This window comes from Hibiscus syriacus, unplaced genomic scaffold (assembly GCF_006381635.1).
Source record: "Hibiscus syriacus cultivar Baekdansim isolate YM2019G1 unplaced genomic scaffold, ASM638163v2 tig00111409_pilon, whole genome shotgun sequence".
Lineage (NCBI taxonomy): Eukaryota > Viridiplantae > Streptophyta > Magnoliopsida > Malvales > Malvaceae > Hibiscus > Hibiscus syriacus.
In genome coordinates, this window is record NW_024063086.1 from 472,451 (window position 1) to 485,931 (window position 13,481).

The 13,481-nt window shown below is 35.8% G+C and overlaps 1 pseudogene; it reads right to left on the minus strand.

The window, feature by feature from the left end:
- Positions 1-314: 314 nt before the first annotated feature.
- Positions 315-901, minus strand: LOC120162830 (annotated as a pseudogene).
- Between the last annotated feature and the right edge of the window lie 12,580 nt (positions 902-13,481).

Below are 13,481 nucleotides of genomic sequence, written 5' to 3' on the forward strand. Positions count from 1 at the left end.
TATAAGTGATCATTATCAAATTATTGATTTTTTTTGAATAAATACTACTTTATATTCGTCCCAAATTCATCAAATATATATATATATATATATATTCGATTCTCATCGCATACAATGATTTTTTATAAAAATATTTTGTTCTCTTGATTATCCGATTTTTTATCGAGTTTGTTAAATGGTTGGGGGACATCGTGGCCCATTAAGGATCTATTTTGGATTGACTTATTGGAGCACAATTAATGATTTCAGTGGCAATCATTCATCGACTTCAACTTTTTTCATGTTAAAATAAAACCACAAACATTTAATTATTTCATAAGATTTCCGACACGTTTGTACATACATTTTATTGGACATCATATGATAATAAGCACTGTATTTCTTACAGAACTGGTATAAAATTCATCATCCTCGTAGTAATAATTGGACAATGGAAGCAACAATAGCAGAAAGATCGTGCACAACCTTGTTGATACCATAAATCGGAAACTTGGGTTGGTTTTTGAATCTCCTCCCACAAGCATTAGCTTCATTGGCCGCATCGGTAGCGCCCTCGACGCCGAACTTCGGATTGCCTTTCACGAAGGCTTCTACGGCTTCCGGGATGTCGTACTTAACAATGGCGTTGTAGTAATCGACAAAGTCTCTCAAGGCCATCTTCAGGTTAGGATATTTGGTCACTTTAAGCAACTTTGTAATCTGCCCCCGTGTTGTGGTGGCTTTGGCCTTCAGTTTATTGGCTCCGATCCTGGCTAGCCCCGCTACGTCGGCACCAAAACTTCGAGGGTCCTATCGGAGGGTGGAGACACAGAGATTGTAAAAGGGTGTCCCTCGGCAAGTTGTTTGAATCAAGTCGGCCCCATGTCCATGCAATTCCATGGCTAAAGTATGGGTAAAAGCAAAGAAATTAAATCAAAATGAAAGCTGAAACAGAGCTAAATAATGGTATTCTTCATCTTTAGTAACTTAAACTCTAATTAATGTAAGATTTTATAATAAAAAACGATTTGGGTTTAGAGGGATCAAAATTGAGACATGAAACTTAGATTAACACTTAACCATTGTAGTAAGGTAAATAATTATTAGATGGTTGGAAAAATATTTAAATTAAATTATAACTAATAAGCATTTTATTTTTTTAAATTAAATTTAATAATTTTTTATTTATCATTTTTTACTTTTTATAATTGTATTTTTTTTGTGTGGGGAACAAAGAGATTAACTACAAATTATAGTCTTAACATGTCGTCCGCCATCTCCTAGAGGCAGTGGTATTAATTAACTCGTTCACAAGATATGTTAAAATAATGATTCTTTTGTTCGAGCATCATAGTTGACAATAGATCTGCACATTTGTTGCCTTTTCGTCAAATGTGTCTCACTTCGCTCACCCAACCTTCTTTTAGAAGTTTTCCAGTCTTTTAAAACATTTTCTGGGTTCTCCTCCATTAACTCACCATTTAGAACGTCGACCACCCATTTCGCATCCATCTCTACAATTAGTTTTATCTCACCTAGCGACTTTGCTTGTATAAACCCTTGTCTAACTCCCCATACTTTCGAGAAGGCACTACTTGTTCTTCAATTTTGCATCACGAACCCACCAATCGGAGAATCGTTGTCATCATAGAATATTGCTCCTGTCGATGCTAAGCCAACAACTATTTTGTACACCCCATCGATATTTAAAATCTAGTTGCCTTCTAGGGGTTTTATCCACCTAACCCAGTGTGGTTCCTTCGTCACTTGCCTATATCTTGTAGTCATGGCAATCTTTGTATCTTTTGCAAGTTTGTGAACAAAATGAGCCACCCGACTTGGAGTCATTCTCTTGTTTGTGAACACAAATGATGTAAGGCTCTTCTGATGCCTTAACAATTGATTGTGGATCTAGGAAGGAAGCAAAACAACCTGCGAAGTGAATGGCTCAAAACAGAATGGTTAAGGGTGGTAAACGTATGGGTGATTAGGTGGGCTGTTTAATTGAGAGATGGAATCGGAAGATGGTTGATATGGCTATGGTTATGGTTTATGAAACAAAGGGATGGTTGTGAGGATAATATCTTAAAGAAGACTCAAAGAAGAACCAATTCTATATAGAGAAAAGACCCAGACTTTATATTGCTTCTTTAAGGGGTGGTATGAAGTACTTTGACCCACTAGTTATAAAGAACTAGGAACCAGAAGTATCAAGGTGAAAAGAGAAGGGATTGACGCCACAAGTATAAATTATACTTGATAAGTCGATAAAAGTCACCAGGACTTAAGGAAGAGAATAATCTCACTTCAATTAATCAAAAAGGTCTGTTTACAAATGATGAATGCTTTCCTATTTATAGGAAATAGAGAGACATGGTCGAATGGTTACAAGAGTATTCGGCCAGCCTTGTGCCTTCCTATAGAGACATAATTTAATTACAAATAGAGATGATGGTTCAGTTTAAATGGAGGGAAATATCCCTTGGCCGAATAGTTCTTGTATCTCTTCAAGTTGGCACCAATTTGTATGGGAGATAGTGCTTGGCCGAATAGGGAGAGAACTCTTCATCTTGGCGCCTAAATCAACCATATGCAAGGCACATAGGGGCTGATCATATGCAAAGCACATGGGTGTTCTAGGAAGCCTTGTGGTGCAGCCTTGTGCATGGAATGATGGCTGGTCATGTGCTCTCTCTTGGGCTTGCATGTGTTTCCTCCAAGCTAGCTTGAGTTGTGGAGCTAGCTAGCAAACCTGAGCTATTTTTGAACAAGCTTCCTAGCTAAGTCCTTGTGAGCTCCTTATCATTATGTTCAACTACATTCAGCTACCTTTGACATCACTTTTGGCAAATCAGCTCCAAATAGTCCAACTAGCTATGTTTAGCTAGCCTTAAGCTCCTCCAGCTGAATCGAGCTTCCCTTAGTGTTCCATGAGCTGCCTTGTACTTTGTAAGCCGTTTGTGAGCTGCATATGACGTCCAAATCATTCACCAAGCTACCTCAACGTGCATCACACTCCATTGTACCTATATGTGCAAGGATACAAGGTAAGTCCATGCTATTGAGCTAAGACGAGCTAAATACCTTGCTGCCATGTTTGATTATGGTAATGTGAGCTAAGTTTGAAGGTCATGAGCTAATTATATCATCTCAAAATATGTGTAAGATAATGCATGAAGCTTAAGAGCTAATATGAATGCATATGAACTAATGAAATGATTTATAATGATGTTGCCTTGATGTGTAAATGATAATCATGCTTAATATGATTATAAGACTATCCTAGCATGCTTATAACATTGTGTATCAATCATAAAGATATGGGTTTATGTTGTATTCATGAATATCATATAACATGGTATTCATAAATGATAAATGGAAACATGTAATAATAATATCCTAAGAAATGATATGTAATCATAGCATATATTTGAATAATATGAAAAACATGATCAAATAAGCATAGGATGGAAATAATAATATGATAATTTATACTAACATGTGACTGCATGCTTATGATAGAATAAAATGTATAAATGATATAGTATAAGATAGGGTAATGAAGAACTCCCTTAGAAACAGCTTTGAAGAACATCCATGGTGTGTTCAAGTCATGGAGAAAGTTGGAGCTTGTTTGGATCGTATCAACAAATCATTCTTGTTCTTCCACAATCCCTGAATTACAACTGAGAATAGTTTACCCCAATATACATCGTCACCACCAACTTTGTTTAACCGACAATTTCTCTTTAACCAAACCTTAAATTCCCTTATTTCGAATTGATCATCTTGATGTTGTGCTCTTAGCTCTTCCCAGACTTGTTTTGCCATATTGCATTCTCGAAGGGCGTGATCTATTGGTTCTGAGATACCACGACATTCATTGCAATTGGCATCTTGTGTCTTGTTCGGAAAAATAATTGATTGAATTGATGTTATTTATAACTAATTAATAATAAGTCATGTCACTTGGTGAATGGACTTAATTTTTGTTATAAAGTTGCATCAATTCATACCTGTTCAACAATTCCCATCATGAAAAGATTAAGCCATTTCATCAAAAGGTTAAGCCCTTTCATCAAAAGGTTAAATCCTTTCATTGAAAGGTCTTAACCTTTCAATCCGTTTCCTCTCCTTATATATAGGCTAGTTGAGGCACAAATCTTTGACACAACTTTGAGACACAACTCACAATGTTGAATTAGGAAAACACTTAGAGAATTGTTTTCAAATCTGTCTTTCCAGTGATAGAGAAAAGTAAGATTGTGTTCAATTGATCATTATGATTATGCTTATTATTGTGATCTTTTGTTGTTGTATCTGGGAGACTGACTTCTAACGTTACTCAAGCACCTAGGTGAAGACAAATCTTTCATAAGGAAACTGTTCAACAACCTCAACAAAAACTTTTTCTTCTATATTTTGACTCAGTTCATCCAATTCCATGTCTATAAACGCGTAACCAATTTCATTTCTCTACTTAATTCTTATTTATTTGGTTCGTTCTATTATAATAATATTTTTTATTATTATTCTTTTATCTCTGATCACCATTTTATCTAATAATTTTAAGACAGATTTAATTTTTATTTGTGATTCTAATCGAGACGAACAAAGTCAATTTTAAGTTATGTCAAGCGCAGTAACATAAACAAATGAAGATAAGATTTTGTTCAAATTCAAGAGTTGAAAGTTTAGCCTTTAATTGATTTCGTGGAGATAGTGAACATTCGATATGTTTAGCCTTTATTTTGGTTTGCCTACTAGCCCAACACTGCAATTCTATCTTGGACAAATCTTCATGTGGTGTCAAGGTTAGAATATTTTACATTAAACCATAATATTAAATGTGGTTAAAAGGTTTTTTAAGCTTGTATTTCGTAATTTATTCCAATGAGTTTATTATTAATCGTTTTGTTTTTTTATTAATGTTCGTCTAAAACATTTTTCTGCGAAATCTTGCCATGGAATTAATCATTTGCGATTTGTTTAATCGCGATGGAGGAACACCATTTATGAATCTGGTCCTTGGCTATAGATTCTTTGATATTACAAAAGTTGTTTGGCTTAGTTAATTAATGATGGGGGGAAATCACTTATTCAAAAAGAAATTTCTAATGTCCTTAAAGGTTTGCAAGTGGTGCAAGACTTGGTGTGAATTTCCAACGTTACAAGTATGGGGTCATCAACTTTTGTGGATGTTGATCTGTATATAATCCTTGGCACAACTTTCGGTCAAGGATTCAAGGCATGTTGATATAAAACATGTTTCAAGTGAGGTTAAAATATTCTTAATTGTTGGTTCAAGTCTAGTTGGCGATGATCTAATGACAGATTTTGATCTTGTTGTCCAACATAACGTATTTGATAGAAATTGTTTGGAATATTGATTCTTACTCAGACTTGAATTAAATTCAACGATGTCAATGGTCGAGAGCCACAATGAGAAACTTGTGAAATCTATTGATAGAATTTCAAGACATAGCAACATAAAATGTTGTATATTTGATCATGACCAATATAGGATGATCCTCCTATTGGAGAGAAGAGGTAACTATTGTTACCACATTCAGTGTTGTTGAAATTTGGACTATTCTGGCTTTTAATGTCAGAACTACCCTGAATGAATTGTCAGATACATTGTATGAAATGTATAGTATCCATAAGATGATTAAAGATTATGTATGAGATTGGATATAATATGAAATGAAATAAAACCCTAAAAGAAATGAAATAAAACCTTAAAAGAAATGTGAACATCATAAGAAGTTCTGGATGGTCACAGGACATATGAGGGTGGAGCTGTTTTATATGGTGCTCCACAAGAAAAGGGAAAAGGCACCATATGAATTATGGAAAGGTAGAAAATATTCCTAAAATTACATAAAAGTGTGAGGGTGTCTTATATATAACGTATAATGATACATCGAGACACATGAGTCATCGACATAATACCATTAGACAACTGATCTCAAATATAGTTATCCCTATTGATTTTGTAAGATTAAAAGATAATATTGAAGATCCACTAAACAAAGGGTTGAATCGAGATCAAGTTGATAAAACATCTAAAGGAATGTGACTAAAGCCCATAAATATTTAAGGCACTATATGAAGGATGATTGGAGATCCCAAAATCTAGGTTCAATGGGACAACCTACTTGCATAAACCTTGTGAGTCACTGTGGGGGTTCTTCTCCCAAGTCCATTCCTATAATGAAAACAATGACTAAAATGTGGAAAAGGTTAATTAATGCTTTTAATGACCACTATGTGTTTCGGTGAGTAAAAAAACATAAGTCACCTATGTGAGAGTGGAGTGGAGCCGCTTCAAAGAGACTATTAGGGTATAGTTCTCTAAACTCTTGCAGAACTAGGAGATGTCCACGACTATATGAATATACCCATGAGAACTAAATTCTTTTTAGTTAGGCATTTGTGTGAGATATGTCATCCTTACATAAATGACATGACAGTTCAAGGACACCACGTCTATTGGACAACCAGTAAGGTAAACATATTTTCATAAGAGGATCCTGACCTAAAGGAGGAATGCCATCCTGATAAGATTCTAGAACAAAAGTACTATCAGACCTGTTGAAAATCAGATGGAGAAATAGAGGGAATAGATGACATTGTAGGAATTTCTTGTGAGGAACTTGAAGAATTATCAATGTGAGATGTATTAGTCGGTATTGAAGAATCAAGAATTATAAAATCAGAATTAGGAATATGAGAGTGTGAAGGAAAAAAAGAAGAAGATTATGAAATAGGAAAATGAAAAGGAAAGATAATTTCATGAAACACAATATCTCGACTCACAAGAAATTGCTTTGATTGAAGATTAAACAAAATGTACCCCTTTTGAGTTGAAGAATATCCCATGAACACACAAGGAATAACCTTAGGAGAGAAATTGTCAAGATAGTTAAGCTTGGTAGCATAATATAAACACCCAAAGACCCTTAAATGAGAAAGATTGGGAATTTTATGGTGAAGGACTTCAAAGGGAGATTTGAAATTCAAAACAGAAGAAGACAAGTGATTTATTATGTAACAGGTTGTAGTAACACATTCTCTCTAAAATTTGATAGGAACTTTTGAGTGAAACCGAAGTGCTCTTGCTACTTCGAGGATATGTCTGTGTTTGTGTTCAACAACCCTATTTTATTGGGGAGTCTGAATGCGTGAACTTTGATGAAGAATACTAAGAGAGCTAAAAAATTCAGAACACTGAGATTAAAGAATTTAGTGCCATTGTCACTGCGAATGATTTGAACAGTGGCTAAAAATTGAGTTTTAAAAAAGAAAGGAACTTTTTAAGAGATATAATTGTGTCACTCTTCAACCTCAACAGGTGCACCCAAGTCATTCGAGTAAAGTTGTCAACTATAGTTAAAAAGTACCTATGACCACTATGTGTAGCAACTCGATATGGAACCCACAAGTCTATATGAATTAGGCTAAAATGAGCTTGTGAAGAGGTAAGGCTGACAAGAAATGGAAGTCTAGTTTGTTTTGCTAAAGGACATATAGGACAAGAATGCAACAACTTGGAATCTAAGTTAACAAAATGCAACAAGGGTAATTTGTTCATGGTCGAAATAGCAGCATGTCCCAAACAAGAATACCAAATACTTGTATTATTACTAGAAACAGTTGTCATACATTCAGATAACACATGACCACAATCAAAGAAATTTGAATCACATGACATGCTAGAGGAAATACTAGAAGACAACACATTTGACCATATATGTGTAGATGACAAACCAATAGGTGAAGTTGATGACTGAAAAAAATAAAACCCTCTATACTCTTTACCAACCCCCCTCATCCTTCTACTTGAGAGATCCTGCAGAATACAAAAGTCAGGATAAAAACTAACAAAACAGTGAAGGTCACAGGTGAGCTTTGATACGGAAAGCAAATTGTGAGTGAAATTTGGTACATATAATAAATTAGACAGATTTGTAGTTGAATTTAAAATGCAGGAACCCACATATGTAACTAGGATAATTTTACCATTTGGAAACTAAATGGACCGTGAGGAACACAAGACAGGGGATTGCAAGCATTGAAAATCAGATAATATATGATCTGTAGCACCTGTATCTAAAATCCAAGTCAGTGATTTACTAGTATCAGGTAGACAACTATCAACAATACCTGCAAGATTCATAGCGAAATCAATAGAAGCAACAGAGGACAAAAGGCTAAGGATCTGGTTGTATTGCTCCTGGGTGAAGGTAGGTGCCAAGGGAGTAGAAGAACTCAATTTGTCAGGAGCACCAGTAGGATCAGAAGCAGCAGCAGGTTTAGAGACATCTACTGTAACTTGAGCGTTCTTTCGTTTAGAGAACTTGAAATCTGGTGGAAACCCTATGAGGCAGTAGCATCTATCTCTTTTATGTCCCTTGACCTTGTAATAGTCACAAACCCCTTGAAACCGGCGACGATCAAGAATCCCAGAACTTTTAGAATAAAACATCGACGAATCAGGACTTGAAGGCATAGCAGAGAGCTGGATTCGCTGAGACTCCTCTTGAGCAATCATCAAATACGCCTGGTTTACCGAAGGAAGAGGCTGCATCAGTAGAATTTGGCTTCGAATCGATGAATACGTCTCATTCAAGCCCATCAGAAATTGAAGAAGCTACTTCTGGGCAATATGTCTGGAGAACTGCTGCAAACTCGCACAGTCACACGGTGAAATCGACACAAGTGTGACATACTCATCCCATAACATCTTCAAGTTAGTGAAGTAAATTGAGACACTCAACTCACCTTGAGAAATTGTAGCTATTTCACGATGGAGGAAAAATATTCTGGAACCATTCACCTTATCAAAATGCTCCTTCAGATCGTTCCAAACCGAAGCTGCATTTGAGGAAAAAACAATACCAGCCGAGAGCTCTTTACTCATGGCGTTGAGAATACAGGATAGCACGATGGCATTACACCTCTCTTACTGAGGATGCAACTTAGGATCGAAATTCTCTTTCTGGCAAGAACCATCAACGAAGCTGAGCTTATTTTTTTGCCAACAGCGCTATTCGCATCGATCTGCTCCAAACATTGTAGTTCTCCAATATGACTAATTGATGAGAAATTAACGGAGTGCCTAGATGATACATGCATCACAAGGCTCACATCAAAGGAAGAAGTAATAACTCTTCCAAATGATCCACTCGTCCAAGCTTTGGAAAAGAAGATCAGAACAGTAGCAGACTTGATACGACTTTTTGAATGGGATCCTGATCTTATTTGGTCAAACTATATTCTGGAGATACAACCGTCTGTCTCTTATCTTTCCAACAGTTCTTGAATCGTATCAATCCAATATCGGGAACTCAAGATATGGCCATTTTACTGAAGACGGTGCATGCAGAAAATCCTATACGGGATTAATACGGGATTTTGTAAATATTACGAATTTTTAATATTTTTATTGATTATTTGTAATATAACTTAATATATGATGATGCATTATCTTTTAGGATTAGATTTATTATTTTATTAGGAATTAATGTTGGGTTAAAATATTATCTTTAGTTATTATTATTTATTAGGAATTAGAGTTAAGACATGTTTAGTTTATTATTATTTTATTCATTAGTTATTTAGGATCTTTAGAACTCAGCCCCTATATAAAGGAGGCTTCATTCTACTTTGTAAATCAGATTTCTTTGATTAATAATACAACGAGAGTTCGTTTTTGCAAGTGCTGATTGCCTTGTGCCTTCGAAGCTTCTTCTCCTGGAGTTCTTTCAAGTTCTTGTGAGGGAGATTAATCTTCACACTCCAATTTGCCTTTTCATCGCGACTAGAAGGGTTGGTTAAAGCCATTTATCGTGTTTGCCTTTTCATTGCGACTAGGAGGGCTCGATAGGACACTTATCCATCTATTTTTCCACAAATCCATCTGCAACATCAATCATCTTTACCGTTCACCTTCATAAGGGAGATCTTTTGATTTCTTTATTATCTTATTTCATCTTTCATTTATTTATCTTTTGTTTATTTTATTTTAATCGTGTTGTCTTGATTCCAGCACATAAAAGAAACCCTAAACAATCCTAGTGACTGCCGCCACCTTCCCATATTCATCACCTTTGTTCTTCATCGAGTCTAGAGCTTTCTAGGTTTGATTCTTCAACAAGAGCAGCGTTCATCAATCCGCCACTGCTTCCCTATCAATTGGTATCATATTTGGGCCGACTTCTGGAAAGAAGAAAGCAATCTTGCTTGTTCTTGCACACAAAACCGTCAAGGTACCCCAACAGAGCTAGTTCAGAGAAGATTCATCGTTTCAGGTTATTTCTATTTAATTTTAATTTAGATTCAAATCATTCTTGTTAGTTTGCTATTTTTTTCAAAAAAAAGAGGCAAAAAAAAAACAAAAAAGCCAAAATTTCAAAAAAATTGCAAACGAAGGTATTTAGGTATGATTTTCTGCAGATATAATACTCATCTTAAGTTTAATCTCCATTCCAAAATTAACTTAAATCAGATTTCATTAGAGCCTTCAAATACATCATTCAAGTTTTATCAGCAGATTCGGTCTAGAATATTATCGAATTTCTTTAAAATTCTACAAGAGGAATTTTGTGCTGAAAATTTCCAGATTGAAACTTCATATATTGGATATCATTAAAAAAAATCAGAAATTTTGGAGATCAAGAACAACTTCGAAAAAAGCGATCAAGAAAAATAGATTGTTTGAGGACTCACCGTTCAACAGAGTCTACTGGATACTACTGAAGGTATTTGGTTCTGAAATTTTACAGGTGGTTGCTTGACGCATAGAAAGTCATTCAAGAATTTTTCCAGAATTTTTGCACACCGGTAACCTCCTCAAAAACGTTGCTCAAGTTGATCCAGCGTTTTCTAGGTTTTCTGGTTTAGTCCCTTTTTCTTTTGACTCTTAGTGATTTAGGTTCTTTTGTTTTCCCTTGTTATTGTTCTTTTGCATTATCTAACACATTATCTTCCTTGTGTTAGTAGGACTAAAGAGTTTGCATACTTCTTCCTTCTTTTCATTCTCGTTCTCTTGGAGTCTAACCTTTGTTTGGCCTCTTAGAGCTTTTAGGTTTTTCTTATCGCCTTTGCTAGTAATCAAACTCCGATACGAACTGTGAAAGACTACTTGGTAAAGTGAGTTTTAAAGAGTACAAGATTGGCTTACTTGCCTCTCGTTGTGTTACTTTCTTGGAGTGACTTGTGAGGTTTCTTGCTTTGTTGAATTTTCTTTATTTTATTTTTATTTTACTTTTAAATTTTTTTCGAGTGTTATGATTTCAGGATGGGCGACAATAACAACAATACACTTACGGCTATCTTAGCCGTACTTGCACGACTCACGACTCAAGTTGAAAGATTTGATGAACTTACCAATACCGTGAGAGAACGACAAGAACCACAACTGGATCTACCAAACCAGAATCCAAGACCAAACAATATTGAACTTTTGGTACCCAGGCGAGAACAACCACGTTTCCAAGCACCCGAACTCTTTGCAAAACCAAAGTTCATGATCCCTTCTTTCAAAGGAGACAATGATCCAGAAAGGTACATCGACTGGGAAGAAAAAGTTGATCTCATCTTCGCATACCATGACTACCCCCAAGCTAAACAAGTTCCCCTCATCACCATGCAATTCGAAGGATATGCTCGAACTTGGTGGATGCAAACAAGGAAAAAGATCCAGAACTTCCAAATTCCAACAATCACTTCTTGGACCGACCTCAAACAAACCATGAGGAAGCGATTTGTACCGACACATTATACACGAGAAGTTAAACTACAACTACACCGACTTCGACAAGGTAGAAGTTCAGTTGAAGACTAATACAAGGAGATGCAGTCCTTACTCAATAGGGCTAACATAATCAAAAAAGAAGAGGTCACCGTGTCAAGATTCGTCGTCGGCTTGAACTCAAACATCACTGATCTTCTTGACCTCCATGGGTACGAAAACCTTGAAGATACACTAAAGAAAGCAATGACAATCGAAGCACAAATCCAGAGGAGATTTCAAGAACATTACCAAGGTACTTCATCCTCTTACCAAGGTAATCATTCAAATCCTTCCTCATCTTCTGCTCCATCTTCTCTTAAAAAGCCAAGAGATGACAAACCTGACAATGAGAAAGAACGACCAGCAAAGAATGATACACTTCCAGCCCCTAAAGATCAAATTTGTGAGGAGGTAGGGAAATCAAAAAAAGAAAAAGAGGTCACTAGTTACAAAAGCCAAAAGCATAATGACCCATGGGAGGTGAGTGAACCTAATTGTGAGAAGAAAAGAGTGACTCAAAATCTACGTGTGAGCACAAAAGAATTGAGAGAGAACCTTCTTTACAAACAACCTTTCATCCTTGTTCGCTTTAGAGAATCAATTGTTTCGATTTCTAACATTAACAAGGATTTGCCAAGTGTGTTTTCATCTTTGTTACAGGATTTTCGAGAAGTGTTAGGTGATCCACCTGACGGATTATCACTGGAAAAAGGAAAACAACACCAAACCAATCTAATTCAAGGTTCCATAATACCTCGTCAAACATACAATCTCGAAGAAACCAAAGAGTTAGATTTGTTACAAAAAGGATACATCCATGAAAGCCTTAGTCGTAACTTCATCTTAATGACGAAACATGACTTGAACAACTCCACATGCTTTATAGTTCGTGCACAGGGAATCCATGTAAATGATGAGAAAGAAAAAGCAACACGAGACTAGCCCACACCATCTTCCATCGCCAAGAGTTGTCGAATAGTGCTAGGTGACCCTCCTGACGGGTTACCAACTGAAAGCCCTAATCACTATGTCATATTAATGAAGAGTCACGATTTACGAGAGTCCAAAGGTAAGTATTTTATTACTCATTTTAATGACATTGTAACGTACTTCTTCTCCTTCTTACAAGGTAAGGCTCGTGAAGTTGTCATCCATACTAAACACAACTCCTTTAAGTGCGTAACATACCGAGGTAAGAAAAACACAGTAGACGATACACTACCACGAAGGTATACTCTTACCTATCAAACTCATATTACTATTCCGAGAATTGAACATATCAAAGATGTATATCACGATAACTCGGATATTTCTGATATTTCTACCCTTACTTTTAAAAGTACTTTTAATGAGCTTTATCTTGTATATGATTTCCTTGCCAACTAAACAGGTTCTACAGTCCACAATATCCTCCTGGGAATCATTAATTCATGAACCACACTTAGAAGACTTAAGGGATTACTTTAACAAACCAGTTGACATGGTTTTAAACACTCATTCTCACCACACACGAATAAAACCATGGAGAAATTATCTGAAATAATCATACAGAAAGCCAACAGTGGCCGGCGCCATGTTGAATTTCAACCAAAACATCATATTGCAAGACTTGTATGGAAAAGAGGATTTCAAGACTACAAGAAATCAGTTCCTACAAAGAAGAAACCTCGACTAAAACGCATAAAGACACATCACATTGATC